Raw genomic sequence first — 6,029 nt, forward strand, 5'->3', positions numbered from 1 at the left:
TTTTAAAATCTCTGTTGGTTTTGAATGCTGCTAATGCGAATGGGTATGTTTGTACCATTTACTATGCCATTTTCTACTGTTCTGTTGAGTGAAAGGCAGATCTCAGCGGGTTTACACTGTTACATATCACTATGGCAAGGCTTATGAGTGTTCTAGGGGAGAGGATGCTTCTGTACAGTCACTACCCGTCAATGGTAGTGACTAATTTATCTGCATTTAAATTCATATTGCTAATTTAGGTTTCTCAAATGATGTTAACAGTTTTAACCAAATGCAAAAACAAATGTGAAATAACAGCTCTCTGCTTTCAAATTACATTGATCTATGACCCGTTTCCAAGTTGTGACAAAAGTGAGTAACCAGACTTTTTTTTAATTTAAAAAGAGGCTTCTTTCTCTCCTGTATTTTCCTGAAATACTATAGAAATATCCTGGGACACGAGCTCGCAAACACAATTAAGGTGTTTATGTCTGCGTTTAAAATCCAGTCCAGAATTCAAGCACTGGTATATAGAATCATTCGGGCCATCTTACCTGTGCTGGCTTTTTGAAAGAGCTATCCAACAAGTCCCACTCCCCTGCTCTTTCCCCATAGCCCTGCAAACTCTTCCCTTTTAAGTACCTATCAAATTCCCTTTTGAAAGCTACTATCGAATCTGCTTCTACCACCCTCTCATAAAGTGCTTCCAGACCGCAATAACTCTGAGTAAAAACGTTATATGACTCAGACACTCTGTGATATTGAAATCCTGATTAAATTTCCAGCTCTATAGAAAATGACAATCTGCTCCACAAAACAGTTATATAATCGACTGGTCAGCAAACGCGGGGATAGTTGAGAGAGAGTGTGCTAACTTGTGAAGGTGGTATTCTCAGAAGGAAGACCATTTTTGGGAAGGAGGTATTCTCAGTTGTTAATATTCCAACAATAACTTACATTTATATAGCACCCATCACCCGGGACAATGTCTTGGAGCACTTTAATATGCAGTGCTTCATAACTCACAGCTATTTTCTTCCTTGTGGGATGAACTGTTTTCCATCCACGATGGACAATAGAACATGAGGTGACATTTATTGCCTACATTTTATTTTAACTGACTGCAAAAGTAACAAAAGGCAGAGTTGGATTGGGGTATTTTATACTTCTTCTTTGCTCTTCCACTCTCCAATCCTTGAGAATGTCAGAATAAATCGAACATATTTGAAAAGCAGGATTCTGTTTCCGGCCTAACTACTAAGATCAGTAAATGGCCTATTAAAGGTTTCTTGCCAATTAAAATATGTTGTTCGTTCCTATTTTCAGGCTGTGGCTAATAAGCAAATTTTGTTCTGGGAAACAGTCTTCCTGGCAAAACACTCATAACATTCAGCGGTAAATGCAAATTGGATTTATAATGCAGAAGTTATTCCTATTCACTACAGAGCAGTGCGTATCAATATGTCAAAAATTTACAACCAATAGATCAGATTTTGAAGATACATTTCCTCTTTCGTTTGTGTGGGTGGGGATTAGGGAAGTTTTATGCATACATTTATTAGTAAGATAATTCTCAAAATGTTACTAAATATTAAAGGCTGTAAAATAATGTTTTAAAGGACTGAGGTACTTAAAAGGATTTTATATTTGATAACTTTACATGCATGTGGCCAACAATAAAAGATACTATCTCAAGGTTGTAATAATGGAAGTAGGGCTGGAACAAACCATTAAGAAATGGTTTGTTCAGAATAAGCAATATCTTGCTGACATCCTCAAAACCTTCTTTCACTGTTTCTAAACTCATTTTGTGGCATTGATTGATGTACGTCACGAGACACTGATGGTCTTGTAGATTAGCTGCAATGGATCTTGAATTTCCCATAATATGTGCCAAACACGAGAGGGTCGAAGTAATGTTCATTGTCTTCCAATTATCTGAGTGCATTGCCACCTCCTTGATGCATATGCAACTGATTGACATTGTCTTTGGTAATGTCCTTGTGCAATCCTTGTGCTCAATAGGGACTGATCTCAACCAGAATTTTGCTGATTCCATCTGTCTCACATTAAGGATTACCTAATGGAACTGAAGACTTGTTCCTTCATTGAATAAGTCTAGAGATAAACCATTGATTCTTTTCTGTTTCATTCGTATATGGCGAAACAGTGACATTTTCTTAAGGGAATCAGCTTGGCACGAGTCAGTTGGATTCTCAACCACTGAACCACCAAGCTGGGTTTCATGTATACACAATCATTTTGCAAATCTCTACATGACAGGATTGAATTATAGATTTCATATGTTAAAGAGCTGTACTTTGATGTTGCAAAAAAAATCAAGGAAACCATTAAAGCATGTTGACTAAACAAGAGAATGATTTTGCTTTTCCCAAACTTGCAATTTTATGAGAATCATTATTATAGGATTGACTCTTTAAAATAAAAAAAAGCAAAGTTTTAGAATGGTTAAGAATAGCTGTTAAATTGTTTAGATTGATAGCTTCATCTAAACAACTTGCTAATGGTGAGAATTATTGCAGTGGTATGGATGTACCATATCGCCTCATTACACGATCAAACCATTCCTTAGATGAGTCCAGAATCTTGGTCTATGCTATAAATGAATTAATACCCATGTCCCGTTCTCTCCCCCAACTACTATCACGCACAAACTCTCAAACACAAAGAGAGGCATCAAATAATGTCTAAATGGTCTATCTCCTTATTCGATTTCTGAGCCATTGCTGGCTGGTCAGTCTGTATTCCATTACAGACCAGCCTGGTTCAGGTATCACATCACCAGTCCATCAGCAATGACTCAACACCAGCCACAAGGGCCAGTACAAAATCTGGACATGCATTGCCCCCATTCTTCAATTCACACTATAGCCCATTAAACTCTTGAGTTCACCAGTTGGAGTAGAAGTGTCAGCAGTTGCACTGAATCATAGCTACAAGTACGTGCTCTCAAATCCACTCTAAACAATTGCACAGGGAAATTTCTGGGTGGGGAACCTAATAACTAGGAACAGGCTGCTGATTCTGATTTAACATACACCAGTTGCAAGTTATAACCAGTGAGCTATTGATTGCCACACAGAAAATTAGTTAGCCGGGTAGCACCAAATGTTGGGTAACGTTATTTCTTGCATGCTATTAATAATAATAATCCTTACATTTGATATAGCGCTTTTCACGTCTTCTAGACGTCTCAAAGCGCTTCACAGAATATACTGTAAAGTGACTGTATATTTGTGGGCGAAAAGCAGCACCCAATTGAGCACAGCAGCATCCCACAAACAGTCGTGGATTGAAGTGACCAATTTATTACTGTGTTTTGCTTCTTGAGGGATTACTATTAGGCGTGTGGAGTTAGGAAACACTTACCCAAGGTTTTGCCCTGCTTGGGAATCGAAACCCAGGTCTCTCGCTTGAGAGGCGAGTGCTCTAACCAGAGCGACAGGACTCCACAACATCACCTAAAGGCTCTGGCTTGTTACCGAGTTACCAAACTCAGTCATACTGCTCTGCTAATGGTGAGTAACAGAGGGAGGTGATGGGTCCTTTAATCTGGGAAGGAGGAGAGAATTTATCTACTCATTCACAACCATGCTGTGTCTGTGCTCCTTCTCGTGGAGATTTTGATAGCACACGCTTAAGATATATTTGTTGTCTGCTCTCTCAATCACAATTGGCATTTGACCTTAAATGGGGAAAAGAAACTTTGATTTGAAGCTTGTGAGCTGATCAATGCTAAGCATGGGGGAGTTCACATCCTATCTGCTTGGTTAAATGAGAACTTGTGGTAAGGAGCATCGCATGGAAGAGAAACTGGGGAAACTAAATATATAATACAGTATAATAGCGTACGTATTATATTCATACAATTGTTGCCACTACTGAATTCAAACTAAGGTACTAAACATGTTGGTATAGAAGTATCAAAATCTAAACCAGGTTTCTTTATTCTGGTTAGCTGTTGCAAATGAAATGCAACACAGATGATGGGTAAACACGTCTTTGTCAGTCTAACCACCAGTTAGGGAAGAATCCAATTCACTGGAATTAGTGATTCTGAAATATCACACTGCGAGGGCTTCCGTATATAACATGCTCTGGTAGAACCTGCATGAATTCGTGATGATGTTGAACTACTTATACCACAAAAAAAACCTTTGCACAATGTCTAGTTAGCCAGTAGCCTAAATCATAAAGGACTCTTGTCATTTGCACTTATAGAAGCATGATTAGTAAATGTGTATTTTAATCTTCAATGAGTAGTGTTCAGCATCAATTGTTGATGTCATTCGATGTTTAAATTCAATGGAGCAGATTCCTATTTGACTTAACTGTAAAAACAGTGATTTAGTGAAGAACACAGATGAGCATTATCAATAATCTATTCAGCCATGGTTTTGTAGAAGGCATTCTGCCTTTATTTTAGTTGGAGGAAAAAGTAACATTTCATTGTCAAATGCCACTTTTTTTAAAAAAAATACAGATTTTCATAAATACATTAAATTGTTCCTGACTTTGACCGGGTTGACCATATTTCCTAATAAAGATATCGACCAAGATGTTAAAAAAAATTTAAATCATCCTTTCTATGGATTTTGTTGTAAATCCAGCCTTTGCAAAATGTGCTGTCAAAAGTGACAATATTCTATTTTCCATATATAAAATGGTGGGTTTACATAATAACTAACAGCTTCTAAACTGCCATCACCTAGGTCAATATCGATCACAACTTCTCTTCAATTTTATCACTTTTAGACCATGGGGAGAGGTGGGGGAGATAAATACACTCTTTGAATGTATTGCATTCACTGCATATTTCCGGGAAAGTGGGAAAAAGATAACTTGCTAATAATTTTTGGCTATGTTACTTCAGTTGACCAAATCAGCCTCGGAAAAAATATTGATGCAGTTAGGTTCTCTAAACTGATGGGATTTGTTTAGATGCATAGTGCTGGTTATCTAAAAATCAGATGGTTGACAGGTACAGAAAATTTGGTATTGTCAAGAATCCTTTTATCAGAACTATGGTGGCTGTAAAGATGCATTATTAATTCATTCATGTGTCATTGATTGATACTTATTTTAAATACTGCTTTAGAGAATTCTATATTTTAAAATTGGAAGCAGGCAAATCAAGCCAGGGGAACATTTTTTTAAAAATAAGTGAGTAATTATGCTATGTTATTAACATTTATTTTGTATTACCAACTAGTTTAACTGGAAAGTCTAACCATCACATTGAGAGCCACTAAGTATTTTCACCTAATATTGTGTACCATCAACAACGCTTGTCAAAATGCATCATTATGTGGAGATCCAAAAGAATATCAAATCCTGAAAGCAACTGAATTAAAATACTCAATACAGCACCAAGAAAAGAGCATGAACACTAATATGCAGACATGGAATATATTACATGAGTGTTAATAGTGTGATTAGTCATTTTAATGAGAACTCCTCTACTATTGTATTGCTTAATTTTTTTTCCTTGTGGATTTGTGAAGCTAGGTGATGTCGAGTGTAATAGCAATTTCCTAACGTTTGCTGTGAATGCATTTGCAGGCAACTGGATCATTGTTCATAAGACCTGCAGTTCTCTGTAGTTAGCATTTAATTTTATGCTAATGCAAAACATATTAAACTAAAATGGTTAAACATTGCTTTGTATTTGCGTGTAATTCACTACAGAATTTCTGTACTCGTTGGGTGTTATTTTGTTTGCTGTCCACAACTTGAATAGTGATCATTTATTACTTGATATCAACTTTTTTTCTCCTTAGAACTATTGTCACAAAATGCAATAAAAGAAACCATTTTATGAAACATTCTGCTGTTATTTTTCTCCTAGGGAGAGGGCATGGGCAGATCACAATTGGAGGTGAGGAAGGTTAGTCTAACCATAAAACCTGTAATGAGATCACTCTGCAGCTGAAAGCTTCCATGGTAGGGCCTTAATCGTTTCCTCTCTTAACCTCATCCAGATGCACAGCACCAACTGCATTAGTGATATAATAATAATCCTTGCATTT

Source organism: Callorhinchus milii, unplaced genomic scaffold (assembly GCF_018977255.1).
Source record: "Callorhinchus milii isolate IMCB2004 unplaced genomic scaffold, IMCB_Cmil_1.0 Scaffold18, whole genome shotgun sequence".
NCBI lineage: Eukaryota > Metazoa > Chordata > Chondrichthyes > Chimaeriformes > Callorhinchidae > Callorhinchus > Callorhinchus milii.